The sequence below is a fragment of the Mauremys reevesii genome, linkage group 5, assembly GCF_016161935.1.
Source record: "Mauremys reevesii isolate NIE-2019 linkage group 5, ASM1616193v1, whole genome shotgun sequence".
Taxonomy (NCBI): domain Eukaryota; kingdom Metazoa; phylum Chordata; order Testudines; family Geoemydidae; genus Mauremys; species Mauremys reevesii.
In genome coordinates this window covers 1,875,323-1,891,159 of record NC_052627.1, presented here as the reverse complement: position 1 = coordinate 1,891,159, position 15,837 = coordinate 1,875,323, and the positions used below count along the sequence as shown (strand labels likewise).

General features: G+C 45.3%; 1 protein-coding gene across 2 annotated transcripts in view; it reads left to right on the top strand.

Annotated features, from left to right (window-relative positions):
- Positions 1-15,837, top strand: part of TNKS (tankyrase) — a 332,035-nt gene that overhangs the window by 105,751 nt on the left and 210,447 nt on the right. The gene's annotated exons all lie outside the window — the stretch shown is intronic.

The following is a 15,837-nucleotide window of genomic DNA, read 5'->3' as shown; positions in this document are numbered from 1 at the left end:
TTCTACACATCGGTATGGTTTGTTCCTGCAACCTCAATAAGGATTCTTTAAAATACAGCCAGCTCTCCTGGACTCCTTTCCCCCTCATGTTGTTCTCCCAGGATATCCTGCCCATCAGTTCCCTGAGGGAGTCAGTCTGCTTTTCTGAAGTCCAGGGTCCATATTCTGCTGCTCTCCTTTCTTCCTTGTGTTAGGATCCTGAACTCGACCATCTCATGGTTACTGCCTGCCAGGTTCCCATCCACTTTTGCTTCCCCTACTAATTCTTCCCAGTTTGTGAGCAGCAGGTCTAGAAGAGGTTTGCCCCTCGTTGGTTTGTCCAGCACTTGCACCAGGAAATTGTCCCCTATACTTTTCAAAAACTTTCTGGATAGTCTGTGCACCGCAGTATTGCTTTCCCAGCAGATACTGGTGTGATTTAGTCCCTCATGAGAACCAGGGCCTGTGATCTAGTAACTTCTGTTAGTTGCCTGAAGAAAGCCTCATCCACCTCATTCTCCTGTTCTGGTGGGCTATAGGAGACTCCCACCACGACATCACCCTTGTTGCTCACACTTCTAAACTTAATCCAGGAGACTCTCAGGTTTTTCTGCAGTTTCATACCGGAGCTCTGAGCAGTCATACTGCTCTCTTACATACAGTGCAACTCCCCCACCTTTTCTGCCCTGCCTGTCTTTCCTGAACAGTTTATATTCATCCATGACAGTACTCCAGTCATGTGATTTATCCCACCAAGTCTCTGTTATTCCAATCACATCATAGTTCCTTGATTGTGCCAGGACTTCCAGTTCTCCCTGCTTGTTTCCCATGCTTCTTGCGTTTGTGAATAGGCACTTAAGATAACTTGCTGATTATCCTGCTTTCTCAGTATGAGGCAGGAGTCCTCCTGTCTTGCGCTCTACTGGTTGTGCTTCCTCCCAGTATCCCACTTTCCCCCTTTCATCAGGGCTTTGTTCTCCTTCCCCCGGTGAACCTAGTTTAAAGCTCTTCTCAGTAGATTAGCCAGCCTGCTTGTGAAGATGTTCTTTCCTCTCTTTGTTAGGTGGAGCCCATCTCTGCCTAGCACTCCTTTTAGGAACACCATCCCATGGTCAAAGAATCCAAAGCCGCCTCTCTGACACCACCTGCATAGCCATTCATTGACTTCCACGATTTGATGATCTCTACCTGGGCGTTTTCCTTCCACAGGGAGGATGGATGAGAACACCACTTGCCTCCCAGACTCCTTTATCCTTCTTCCCAGAGCCATGTAGTCTTCAGTGATCCGCTAAAGGTCATTCTTGGCAGTATCATTGGTGCTCATGTGAAGAAGCAGGAAGAGTAGCGAGCTGAGGGCTTGATGAGTCTCGGCAGTTTCTCCGTCACATCATGAATCCTAGCTCCTGGCAAGCAGCACACTTCTCTGTTTTCCCGGTTGGGATGGTAGATAGGTGACTCAGTCCCCCTTAGGAGAGAGTCCCCAACCACCACCACCACCACCACCACCCGCCTCCTCCTCTTAGGAGTGGTGGTCGTGGAACCCCCATCCCTGGGACAATGCATCTCATGCCTGCCAATCGGTGGAGTCTCCTTCTGCTCCCTTCCCTCAGATGCATCCTCTAGTCCACTCTCTGCATTAGTACCTCTGGAGAGAATATGAAAATGGTTGCTCACCTGTATCTCCATTGCTGGTACATGGACGCTCCTCTTTCTTCTTCTGGAGGTCACATGCTGCCACATTTCTTCACCATCCTTCTGTCCCCGCTGTGCAACCTGCTCTGATTCTTCAAAGTGTTGTGCCCGTAGAAGCATATCCTGATGTCTGTCCAGGAAATCTTCATTTTCTCTTTTATGCAATGCAGGGTTGATACTTTTCTCCAGATGTTGAATCTTCTCTTCCAGTATGGAGACCAGCTTGCACATTGTACAGACAAAGTCGCTTCTTTCCTGTGGAAGAAAGACAAACATGGCACATCCTGTGCATCCTGATCGCTCACCATCCATATTACCTTCCTTCTAAGAGCTTCCTTAGATGTAGCAGTAACTACTCCAGAGAAGCCGGCAAGATGAAAGCCTCAATGGGCTCTCCCCAGGTAAACTCCCAGTCAGACTCCCTCTGTTAGCCTCTCTGCTGTTTGCCGCTCAGCTGATTTGCAACTGGCTCCTTTTTTATAACAATCAGGCCCACCAACACAGCCCTCCTAATGCAGCACTTAGCGTACCTCCTCTTGGACAGATCCCAGTCAAAGTCCCTCTGTTAGCCTCTCCACTGTTTGCCGCCATGAAGATTAGAATTCAGGATGGAAGAATCCCATGCACTGCTACAGGCCTCCTTGCCTGAAGTGTTCCTCTGTCCTCTCCCTTCTGGTCCCAGCAGCAACTGATCTGCTCAGGCCCTGCAGCTCCTTTTAACTGGGCATGCTGCGCTCTGATGGCTGCTTCCTTGCTTCTGGGGTGGGGTGTGGCAGGACTGCAAGATCTCCAGGAGGGGGTGTTAAAGCCTGGCACACCCCATCACAGTTCCTCAGAGCTTTGTTGAGAGTTTCAGCAAAGGTGCCATTGTAGACAGCTATCCACTAGGAACTGGACTGAATTACTAATGAATGCATTCCAAAACGAAAAGTCAGCCTCCGGAATTTACCAATGAAGCACCTCTTCCAGGAAAACGCTCTTCTTGCTCTCCCGAAGTTGAATCCCTTCTGTGGCTGCTACTTTGTGGATTCAGGGCATACAAATCTGTATCCCCACTGTTGACTGCAGAGTGAATCTGCCCTAATATTGACAGACTTTCTGGGGTGAAGTTGAACCAGTGATCTGGAGGTGAAAGATCCCGTATCTCATTATTGTTTCCCTTATCCAGTCTACTGGAAGTCTAGTTTAATGGGAAAGAAACCCTCTCTCTTCTTACTATTGTTTGGGCTCATAACTTGAAGCATCTGGCAAAGATGCCCTGAATAAGTGAAGAGAGATGACTTTCTCAGCGATATACTTACCATTTCACGTGTGGTTTTGCTACTAATTTCTTATCTTCTGCTGCACTGGAAATGAAAGGTATATTGCCTATGACAGGACACAGAAATGAGTCGTGTTTTAAAAAGTTATTGGAGTGCCAATGATAGTGACTGAACAGAGAAGCAATCTTTTTTCTTAAAGCAAACCTGCAAATGCTACACCTCTACCTCGCTATAACGCTGTCCTCTGGAGCCAAAAAATCTTAGCGCGTTATAGGTGAAACTGCGTTATATTGAACTTGCTTTGATCTGCCAGAATGCGCAGCCTTGCCCCCCAAGAGTACTGCATTCGTCTGAATTCGTGTTATATCGGGGTAGAGGTGTACTTAAATTCCTGCAAACATAACCAAAAGTCTTTTATCAATATCGTTTCCAGTCTCTAGCAGATAAAGGGAGATAGTATTTTTCCACAACTAAAAAAACAAAAGGAAGAAAATGCTCAATAATAAACTTTCACTCAAATTTTATTATGTATGAAAGAACAGAGTGAAACATATTGTGGAATAATCTACAGTAGTTTATAGATTAAATTTGGTACTCTTATCAGAATGCAATGTAATAACCTTTCTCTGTTAATGTTCTTATTCATTTAGCCCACTCACACAAATTTAAAATACAGAATGTAATGGAGATTCCTTGTCAATCGCCATAATATCCTTATGGAATGTGGTGGAAGCTCTCTACAGGGTTCCAGAAATGTGTTCCAAAGCTGTTGGTCTAGTTACTGTCCAGTAAACTCCACTTCCTCACGCTTCCCTGAATCACTTTACTTTTGACTGAAACTGGCCATACAAAGAAGTGCTATCCAAAGCATGAAATAACCAGCCAGAGTAACACAATACATTTTGTCTAAACTCTTTCAGTGATGATAATCTCAATATTATAGGGCCTTGTGAGAGAGTATGGAAGAAGGACTACCCCTCCCCCATAGCAACCTCAGCATCATTGCCTATGAGTCCTCTCCTTGCTGCTTCATTCCCTTGGTGTGTTAATGCACCCAGCTTGTCACACACACTCACGTTCCTGCTTAGTTGCCAGTGTGGGTTTAGAGCCCTGAAAAGGAACTGCTGCCTCTGCTTAACAGGAGAGGAGGCCAGGAAATGTCCTGATGAGCAACCACTGTTAGCCAAACAAGGAGGAGATCAGGTGCTGTGCAGTGGCAGTGAAGTAGATTCTAATCTTGCCGGAGGATGGGAGATGCTTCCCAGAGGCATGGGAACCACCCAGCAGGAATGCACCGCAAACCTAATTGGGTCATACCCAGACTCAGCTCCTCTCCTCCCACATCCCTTGAACACAGCACTGCTCAAGGTGCCAGGGTTTTGCTTTCCCTGGATTAAATGGGAAGTTGGCTTGGTAAAGGGTGCTAATGTAAAATTTAAAAATACATTTTTAAAAAAGTGTTGTTCAACTTCTAGTTTTTAGTTGTTTGAAATCACCAAAATTGAGGTTAAAAAACCTAACAAACCTACTTTTTTCCCTTTTCTTTTCCCTAGCCACAGTTCTCCTTTCCTGGGCAAGAAGTCTAGGTGTAAAGGTATTCATGAGGCTTCACCTCTTCAGGGGAGTCTACTGACGCCCATCAGTGAACTCTCCCTTTGTGCCCCAAGAGGCGAAAAGGGCACAGCAAGTGCTCTACCAGATCCTAGTCTCCACAGTAAGAAATTTAAACCTTTGCCAAGCTCCTTTCCTTCCTTCCTTTTCATTGCCATCAAAAGGGGGCAGGAAAAAGAGCAGCACATAGGAAAAAGACCCCTATTGCCAAGAAAAAACATCCCAGGGTCAGCAGAAGGATCTGCTTCTCCTGTAAGGAATCTGGCTCAAGGGATCATGCTACAGAGCACCTTGAGAAATGCAGGACAACATCTGTTTCTTGTAAGCAGGATGAGTCTCACTCCACTTGTTAGGAAGATGGCCAGCTGTCAGACTGTTGCAGTGCCCAAGGAGAAGGCTCAAGACAGGCCTTTTCAAATTGAATACTGAAGGCCATACTCAAAAAGTACAGCCTCAGTACTTGACTAGGCTCTGCAGGCCGACCCCCCGGGTTACAAGGAGTTAAAACAAGCTAGTAAAGAAACCACCACCACAGAGAAGTACTGTCCATTTGGTTCCAAACTTGAACCATGTCTCATGTACCTTTCAAAGACAATTATCACAGAGGACTGGGATTTCCTGACACATCAAAAAGACTAAATGAAGTACCCAAGCAGTGTTACAGTGTGTACTAATATAAATCAGGTCTTGTCTCCCTTCTTAAGGTTGTTGCAGCTCTGTCATCTCTCATAAAGGACACTGCCATTCACACAGATGGAGTCTTAACACTTACAATTCCACTGTCAGGCGTGAGACAGCCCTGAAAAATGGTGTTTCCATCAGGTCTACTTAGGGCTTTGGCTGTGTCTATGTACTTTTCAAGGCAGCATCAGCCTGGGCTGCCAGTATGTCTGACTCAGTGTTCCTGACATCTGGAAAGGCTCCTTTCTGTGTCTGGGTGCATTGCTAAAGAAGATTTCTCTACCTGCGACCTCAGGCTATGGCTACACTAAGAGCTAGGGGTGTAATTCCTCTGGTAGGTTTCAGAGTAGCAGCCGTGTTAGTCTGTATCCGCAAAAAGAACAGGAGTCCTTGTGCCACCTTAGAGACTAACAAAGTTATTTGAGCATAAGCTTTTGTGGGCTACAGCCCACTTCATCGGATGCATGGAGTGGAAAATACAGTAGCCACGCACACACACAATGGATGTTACCATACACACTGTAAAGAGAGTGATCAGTCAAGGTGAGCTATTATCAGCAGGAGAGAAAAAGAATTGTTTGTAGTGGTAATGAAAATGGCCCATTTCCAGCAATTGACAAGGAGATGTAAGGAACTGTGTGTGGGGGGTGGTGGTGGGGGGGGTGATAAGCATGGGGAAATAGTTTTACTTTGTGTAATGGCCCATCCACTCCCAGTCTTTATTCAAGCCTAGTTTGATGGTGTCCAATTTGCAAATTAATTCCAATTTAGCAGTCTCTCGTTGGAGTCTGTTTTTGAAGGTTTTTTTTGTTGTAATACCGTGACTTTGAGGTCTGTAATCGAGTGGCAAGGGAAATTGAAGTGTTCTCCAACTGGTTTTTGAATGTTAATAATTCTTGATGTCTGATTTGTGTCCATTTATTCTTTTATGTAGAGACTGTACTGTCTGTACATGGCAGAGGGGCATTGCTGGCACATGATGGCATAGATCACATTGGTAGATGTGCGGGTGAACGAGCCCCTGATGGCATGGCTGATGTGATTAGATCCTATGATGGTATCCCCTGAATAGATATGTGACAGAGTTGACAACGGGCTTTCTTGCAAGGATAGGTTCCCGGGTTAGTGTTTTTGTTGTGTGGTATGTGGCTGCTGGTGAGTATTTGCTTCAGGTTTGGGGGTTGTCTGTAAGCAAGGACTGGCCTGTCTCCCAAGATCTGTGAGAGTGATGGATCGTCCTTCAGAATAGGTTGTAGATCGCTGATGATGTGCTGGAGAGGTTTTAGTTTGGGGCTGAAGGTGATTGCTATTGGCGTTCTGTTACTTTGTTGGGCCTGTCCGGTAGTAGGTGACTTCTGGGTACTCTTCTGGCTCTGTCAGTCTTTCTTCACTTCAGCAGGTGGGTATTGTAGTTGTAAGAATGCTTGATAGAAATCTTGTAGGTATTTGTCTCTGAGGGGTTGGAGCAAATGCCATTGTATTGTAGAGCTTGGCTCTAGACAATGGATCGAGTGGTGTGGTCTGGATGAAAGCTGGAGGCATGTAGGTAAGTATAGCGTCAGTAGGTTTCCGGTATAGAGTGGTGTTTATTTGGCCATCATTTTATTAGTATTGTTTGTGTCCAGGAAGTGGATCTCTTGTGTGGACTGGTCCAGGCTGAGGTTGATGGTGGGGTGGAAATTGTTGAAATCATGATGTAATTCCTCAAGGGCTTCTTTTCCATGGATCCAGATGATGAAGATGTCATCAACGTAGCACAAGTAGAGTAGGGGCATTAGGGGATGAGAGCTGAGGAAGCGTTGTTCTAAGTCAGCCATAAAAATGTTGGCATACTGTGGGGCCATGCGGGTACCCATAGCAGTGCCGCTGATTTGAAGGTACCTATTGTCCCCAAATGTTAAATAGTTATAGGTGAGGACAAAGTTACAAAATTCAGCCACCAGGTTTGCCATGACATTATCGGGGATACTGTTCCTGATGGCTTGTAGTCCATCTTTGTGTGGAATGTTGGTGTAGAGGGCTTCTACATCCATAGTGGCTAGGATGGTGTTTTCAGGAAGATCACTAATGGATTGTAGTTTCCTTAGGAAGTCAGTGGTGTCTCAAAGGTAGCTAGGAGTGCTGGTAGTGTAGGGCCTGAGGAGGGAGTCTTCATAGCCAGACAATCCTGTTGTTGGGGTGCCAATGCCTGAGATGATGGGACATCCAGGATTTCCAGGTTTATGGATCTTGGGGAGCAGATAGAATACCCCTGCTTGGAGTTCTAGGGGTGTGTCTGTGCGGATTTGCTGTTGTGCTTTTTCAGGGAGTTTCTTGAGTAGATGGTGTAGTTTCTTTTGGTAACCCTCAGTGGGATCAGAGGCTAATGGCTTGTAGAATGGGGTGTTAGGGTACGTCTACACTACGGGACTATTCCGAATTTGCATAAACCGGTTTTGTAAAACAGATTGTATAAAATCGAGTGCGCGCGGCCACACTAAACACATTAAATCAGTGGTGTGCATCCACGGTCCGAGGCTAGCATCGACTTCTGGAGCGTTGCACTGTGGGTAGCTATCCCGTAGCTATCCCATAGTTCCCGCAGCCTCCCCCACCCCTTGGAATTTCCGGGTTGAGATCCCAGTGCCTGATGGGGCAAAAATCATTGTTGCGGGTCGTTCTGGGTAAATGTCATCAGTCACTCCTTCCCCTGGGAAAGCAACGGCAGACAAGCATTTCGCACCTTTTTTCCCTGGATTGCCCTGGCAGATGCCATAGCATGGCAATCATGGAGCCTGTTTTGCCTTTTGTGACTGTCACCGTATGTGTACTAGATGCCGCTGACAGAGGCGATTCAGCAGCGCTACACAGCAGCATGCTTTTGCTTTTGCATGACAGCAGAGATGGTTACCAGCCATACTGCACCATTTACCAATCCATAAATTGGTAAAAAGATGAGCATGGCTACCAGTCGTTTTGCACCATTTGCTGCTGTCATAAGTGCCCCTGGCTGCTCTTAGCCAGGGGCAAAGTTAAAATTGGGAATGACTCCCAGAGTCAATCCCTCCTTTTTGGTATCTAAAAATAGAATCAGTCCTGCCTAGAATATGGGCAAGTGTACTAGAGAACCACTGTATCAGAGAGCACAGCTGCTCTGTGTCAGATCCTGCAGAAATTATGAGCTGTATGCTATTCACAGGGGGTGCTCCTGCAACAACCCCACCTGTTGATTCCGTTCTTCCCCCAGCCTTCCTGGGCTACTGTAGCATTGTCCCCCCACTTGTGTGATGAAGTAATAAAGAATGCAGGAATAAGACACACTGACTTGTTAGTGAGAAATGAGTGGAAGGCAGCCTCCAGCTGCTATGACAATCCAGACAGGACAGTAAGGAGTGTGGAGCAGAGGAGCCCAGCATCCCTCTGCTAGTCCAGGGGCAATTGAATCTTTTTTTTACACATGAAGGGTGGGGGCTGACAGAGCTCAGCCCCCTGTTGCTATGACGACGATGGTTATCAGCCATACTGCACCATCTACCAGGAAAAATTAGGGCCAGGCACCCTTGATAGACCTCACCGATGCTAGTCTGCATGGTTACCAGTCCTTTTGCACTGCCCCATGTGCCAATAGGCTGATGATGAGGACGGGTACCAGTCATATTGCACCATCAGCCACCCATGGCGGGGGGGAGCAAGGATGTTGGTGTTGAGTGCTGCAGCATCGGGTCTATCTGCAGCATTCAGTAAAGATAGGGTGACATGTTAAAGAGTCAAGAGAGGATTGTTTTCCCTTTCACTTCTGGGGGTGGGTGGGGGGGTGCGTAAATTGCCGAGCTATGCCCTGACCCACCGCGGACACTGTGTTTGACCCTAGAAGCATTTGGAGCTCAGTCAAGAATGCAAATACTTTTTGGAGACTGCAGGAACTGTGGGATAGCTTGAGTCCTCCAGTCCATGAGCGTCCATTTGATTCTTTGGCTTTCCGTTACGTTTGTCACGCAGCAGTGCGCTGAGCTATGGCGTCTGGAGATTTTTTAAAAATGATTTTGAATTTCGTCTTCTGTAATGGAGCGCTGATAGAACAGATTTGCCTGTTCTATCAGCGATCACATCCGCATGGTCCATGCGGGAGCTCTTTCTTTATTTTGATTTTTAACTGCATCGCCACCCGTGCTGATCGGAGCTCCACGCTGGGCAAACAGGAAATGATATTCAAAAGTTCGCGGGGCTTTTCCTGTCTACCTGGCCACTGCATCCGAGTTCAGATTGCTGTCCAGAGCGGTCAGTGGTGCACTGTGGGATACCGCCCGGAGGCCAATACCGTCGATCTGCGGCCACACTAACCCTAATCCGATATGGTAATTCCGATACTAGCGCTACTCCTCTCGTTAGGGAGGAGTACAGAAACTGGTTTAAAGAGCCCTTTATACCGATATAAAGGGCCTCTCAGTGTGGACGGGTGTGGCGTTAAATCGGTTTTACGCTCCTAAAACCGGTTTAAACGCCTAGTGTAGACCAGGCCTTAGAGAGCTGCCTGGCAGCCTCTTGTTCATATTCCGACCTATTCATGATGACGACAGCACCTCCTTTGCCAGCCTTTTTGATTATGATGTCAGAGTTGTTTCTGAGGCTGTGGATGGCACTGTGTTCTGCACGGCTGAGGTTATGGGGCAGGTGATACTGTGTTTCCACAATTTCAGCCCGTGCACATCGGTGGAAGCATTGTATGTAGAAGTCCAGTCTGTTGTTTCGACCTTCAGGGGGAGTCCACCCAGAATCCTTCTTTTTGTAGTGTTGGTAGGAAGGTTTCTGTGGGTTAGTATGTTCAGAGGTGTTTTGGAAATATTCCTTGAGTCGGAGATGTCGAAAATACAATTCTGTGGTGACCTAGAATCCTATCTTGTTCGTGGGGCTGGAGGGGCAGGAGAGGCCCCGAGATAGGACAGATTCTTCTGCTGGGCTAAGAGTATAGCCGGGTAGATTAACAATATTGGTGGGTGGGTTAAAGGAACCACTGTGGCCCCTTGTGGCATGTAGTAGTTTAGATAGTTTAGTGTCCTTTTTCTTTTGTAGAGAAGCAAAGTGTGTGTTGTAAATGGCTTGTCTAGTTTTTGTAAAGTCCAGCCATGAGGAAGTTTGTGTGGAAGGTTGTTTTTTTTATGAGAGTATCCAGTTTTGAGAGTTCATTTGTAATCTTTCCCTGTTTGCTGTATAGGATGTTGATCAGGTGGTTCCGCAGTTTCTGTCAGCATAGTCTGTGTGGTATGTAGATTGTAATGGATTTTTTACTTTCAGTCCTTTTGGTATGATGTCCATCTGTTTGCCTTTGGAAAGGAAGATGTCTGTCTGCATCTGCGTGAGTTTTTTCATGAAGCTGATGGATTTCCACTCCATACGGCTAAATTCAGAGCCTTGCATAATGACAGGTTTCAGAGTAGCAGCCGTGTTGGTCTGTAGCCGCAGAAAGAACACGAGTACTTGTGGCACCTTAGAGACCTCCAGGAGATGGACTTAGGAAACACCGCAAGGTATTCCTGGGCGGGGGGAAAGGATCAGTCCCATTTAGAGCAAGGGAGAAAAGTATCCCCTGGAGGGAGCCTGGCTTGGCTGCTCCTTTCTGCCTGGGCACCCCAGGGAAGTCAGTGCAGGCTGGAGGGATGCATTTCCTGCAGAGAGCCGGGAAGGGTTTGCAGGGAGTGGGAGCTTGCCAGGCAGCCGTCAGCTCAAGGAGCCTCTCCTGCTGATTATAGCCCACCTTGACTAGTCACTCTCCTTATAGTGTGTATGGTAACACCCATTGTTTCATGTTCTCTGTGTGTATATCTATCTTCGTACTGTATTTTCCACTGCATGCATCCGATGAAGTGGGCTGTAGCCCATGAAAGCTTATGCTCAAATAAATTTGTTAGTCTCTAAGGTGCCACAAGTCCTCCTGTTCTTATTCTTCTGGTAGTTGCATATGCTCAGGCTAGCTGTCACTGAGCTAGCACCAGTATTGCAGTGTTGCCATGGTAGAAAGGGTAGCAGTTGTGGCAGCATGGTTCAGCTGTGCCAAGTACATACTCACTGCATGTACATCCTGCTAACCTCCCCACTCCAGCTGCTGGGAAAAGGGAGGATCTTGCTTGAGGGACTCAGTCTTTTGTATCTGCTTCTGGCTTGTAGGTGACTGATGTATCTGGAGCTTGTCACCCCAACCCAAGTTGGCTGCATGAAGAATCCTTTCTTGCTATTCCTCCCACCTCGGAGCCTCGTGTTTTCAGCAAGGGTAGTGAGCTTCCACTACTTCAGCCCTCCCCCATCTTTGAGTCCTTTCTAGCGAACAGCTTCAGTGCTGGTCACGACTTTCCCAAGCAGCAGAAGAGTAAAATTGATTAGAAGAGCAGCAGGGAAATCTAATGAGACTTCTTGTAAGTTTTTACTCTGCAGCTGTTCGAGAAGCTCTGGGCTGCGTGAGAAGCAAGGGAGCTGACTGCACATTGCACTGCATCACTACACTTGGTTCATATTTGGAAGTTTATCTTCACAACTATAAGGGATAGAAATAATTCTGCAGACGCTGATGGCACTCTTTTGGGTAAGCTTCCTACTCAATGGTGTGAATGGCCTTTTCAAGTCCTTGTTTGGAGTCAGTTTGAACCTGGAGTTTGCAAGGATCTAAGTCCTTTTCCAGCATTAATCTTCCTTCTGCATATTATACGCAGAAAGCAGTTTTGGGTGAGTGGCCATATAGAAATAATTAAGGTTCTTTTTTTTTTTAACAGGGTTCTGTCAGCATAATAAAAAGACTTTGATATGACTTACATTATAGGCATATGCTCAGATAAGCAGAAGGAAGTTCATTTGCTTGGAGAACAACATGAATGTGACTTTCTTCGAATTTTATTTTTTACAGTAGTAAGATGGAATCATATTTGGAGGGATTAAATATGTTTTGATAAACTCAGATATTAAGTGACATTAATTGAAACCTAATTTTGTTTTGAAACTTGGAATGTTACTGCTAGAACAAGTGGCTATTTCTTCATCTTTATTCTTTACAAAAGAGAGACTTCACGTTCATTTTTATACATTTACACTAAAATCAAATTATGGATTAGTGCTGACATATTTTTAGTTGGCACAAAGGCTGAAACTGTGTGACTTTTGGAGCCCCACATGAAAGCGCCTTATTGTTTTGTTTGCTTTTTTAGTTTAAAGTTTTCATAGTTACAGGGCTGGCTGCAACCCTGGCCTGTTTCTGGTCTCTGAGTGCACACTCTCCGATATCAGGCCTCATGCCTTTGCCTCTCCTGTGGTGGAACTCAGCAATTCACCCATTGTTAGACTGAACTCTCAGCTACAGTTCCCTGTCCTTAACCAGCAGGTCCAACTGGATTCAATACCTGTGATTCGTTCTTTCAGGAGTCTGATCAATGTTACCCAGTGACGAAACAGTCTTTTCAAAATGAAAATATTGTTTATTTTAACTGTAGAAATAACATGTAGAGAGAGAGGATTTTAAAACAGTCTATATGTATGCTCATCTTATCTAAAGGTTTTCCATCGCCTGATGCTTATGTAGGCAGGCCTACCTTCTTCAGACATCTCAGTGAGTGCCTGTGTCTTAGTCTGTTTCCCTGCAACAACTCTCCTCTCTCTTGAGAGAGAAGGAGAGTTCCTTTTAAAACTGCTATAGTCTTCTTGATCTTTTCCTGTCTTGGAATGGTCTTTTAATCCTCAAGTGGTTGCAGAGAATTTCCTTTATCTTGTCACTCTTTTTCCTTTGTGCTTGTTTGTCTTTTGCAGCCTGTATTAAACTAACCCAATATATTCATACAGTAAACATCCCAGTAACCAGGTCTACAGTATTCATACATTATTACAGGTTAGCGCCACATTTGTTGCAAAAGTTATCCTCTGAAATTGCTGGATCTCTGCAGTTCACTTCAGGGACTTCGTATGGTTCTGTGGTGATGTCTGAATGTGCAGAGTTCCTGTAGAACTACATAGTTACCTTCCTGGACATATTTCAGGGCCCATAATTGCTGCTATTTGGACACCTTCAAAATAACCCATTTATGTACTGGAAGAACCTTCTTGTCCAAGTTTTAGCATTTGAAAAGATGATTAATCAATTAATGCATATATAATACGATAATATCACTATAGAAATTCCTAAAAGGCAAAGGAGGTTGAAATGGTAGCTGGCAATGGATTTTCATTGTTTTGAGATGGGGAAATACTATAACTCTTGGGCTTTTAATATGAGTATTATAGATAATATAATAAAAATGTTAGATCCACATACTTGGAAGTGTGAAAGCCATGTTGCATCAAGGAGGACTAGGAGGGAAAGTCTGGAAGTCTCTGTCTCTCATTCACCATGTGATCTCCCAGGAGTTAATGAGAGTTGGCATGTGAACAGTAGTTTAATTTCATTAGTCTTTCAGGTAATTCAGATTTGCCATTGCCTTCACTCTAAAGCTCTTTAAAATTGAGGTATTACAACATTTTAAGGGTAGGTTTTATACGATTGCTCTGGGCTATAAATTCAGTTCACCACCACTATTCATTAGAGTGATACCCAGAAATAACTCAGAAAAACCTACTTTCTAAAACCAAACAATTTTGTTTACTCTCTCCTCCGGATTTTACTGGCACTTCTCATCCCTCTGTCCCTTTTGTGTGTTTCAGGGGCTTTTTGTCCTTTGAAGGCACATCTGTCTGTCCTTAGTATTGGCTTGTATTCTGCCAGGCCAGTAATCACAGAGGCTATAATTGAAAGCTGTTACTTGCAAGAGGGCCCCCATAGCCCCATCCCTCTGCATTCCTCCTCACTGGCGGCTGTTGGTTTGTATTGCAGTTGTGCCTAGGGGTCCAAATCAAGGTCCATTGTTCAGGCACAGTACAAGCACATAGTGCTTCCCTTGAGTCCCTGTACTGAAGAGTTCACAATCTAAGGATGGGATTTTTCCTAATGGGTTTAGGAGCAAATTAAAAACCTCATTAGCTGTTGCTATTAGTCATTCAGAACTTCAACACAATCCTTTGTTCAGTGGCTTTGGTCTCCAGAGCCTTCCATCCCATAGCATGTCTGATCTTCAGAAAGGAAATCTCCTTTTGCTTCTCCCCTCAGGGCTTGGCTTGCCACTGTAGGGTTCAGTGAACTAGAATGCCTGACTCAAGTATTTGGGAGCAGAGACCATCAAAGACGATTTCAACAGAAGAGGAAGTTCAAATGCAAGAGGGAATTTTTTCCCCATGTTTTCCAAGGAAACAGTTCCCCCTGTAGTGGAGGAGTTACAAGTTATCAGCATAGATAAGTCAGACAACCCAAATGAGGGGCACTATCTAAATGGGCAATGTTTTACAAAATACACGGAATAAATATTAGCAATCCTGTGGGTAGATTATTTATTATATACTGTGCAAGTGCACAAGGCTCTTTTTAGGATATGTGAATGGTCCTATCCTAAGTTATGCAAACATTCTGTGAGTTCTCTCGCGCGCTCTCTCTCTCACTCGCACATGCCCGCGTGCACACACACACACGCTCTAAACATGTACACTAGATTAAATTGTTTGCTTGCAGGTAAAGGAGCCATTCAGCTCTCTAAGGGTGACTTCTTTCTAAAAAAAACCCTTCATGGATAGAAAAATAGAAGCATCTTTGAGAAGGCACTCTGCAGCAGCTACCATACAAACCTTCCCCAAACTGTGGTTGGATGGTATAATGAGATGTCAACCACAGAAGATGAATTAAAATCCAAGAACTGCAAGACTTCCCTAGCTGTTGCTTTGTCCCATATGCTTCCGTGGACATTGGAGTTTTCCTACAAAATGGTTTCCAGGATATAACTATAACCCTTGGAAGTGAACAGAACTTAGCAGCTTCAAATTTCTGTAATAGAGAAGAGGCCTTTAGGAAAAAAAAATGGCTGAACTTGTCTGTAAGCATAAGCACATCTTGTCTCCTACAAGTGGAATAGCACATAGTGGGAGGAGAGTAGAACTTTCACCAGGAAAAAAAAATCCCTTTGTTCTTATAACCAAAATGTCTCGAAAAATTGTGTGGCCCTTCCGCTACCCCAACTTGTTCTTTCAGGATTGCTGCTGCTGCTTTGGCTTACAACTCAGAGGTGTCAGCTGATTAAGTAACAAGGTGGCCACTTGAGCTTAAGACATACTTTTACCAGACACAATACCATCGCGTCCTCTGATGCTGAGGATGGCAGAGTGGTCCCACTGTGCTAGAGATGTTTTTGAAAGAGTAGGGGTTCTTCTATTGTATATTTCCTCTAAGGCCTGGTCTACACTAGGGTGCGGGGTCGATGTAAGATACGCAACTTCAGCTACGTGAATAGCGTAGCTGAAGTCGAAGTATCTTATTTCGACTTACCTCCCATCCTCACGGCACGGGATTGACGTCCGCGGCTCCCCCTGTCAACTCCACTACCGCCGCTTGCTCTGGTGGAGTTCCGGAGTCGACGGGCATGCGTTTGGGGATCGATATATCGCGTCTAGATGAGATGCGATATATCAATTCCCCGATAAACCAATCGCTAGCCGCCGATCCGGCGGGTAGTGTAGACATACCCTAAGTTACTCCTCTTCTTGGGACATCACTACTGCTCACTTCTCAATGGGAAGGCTT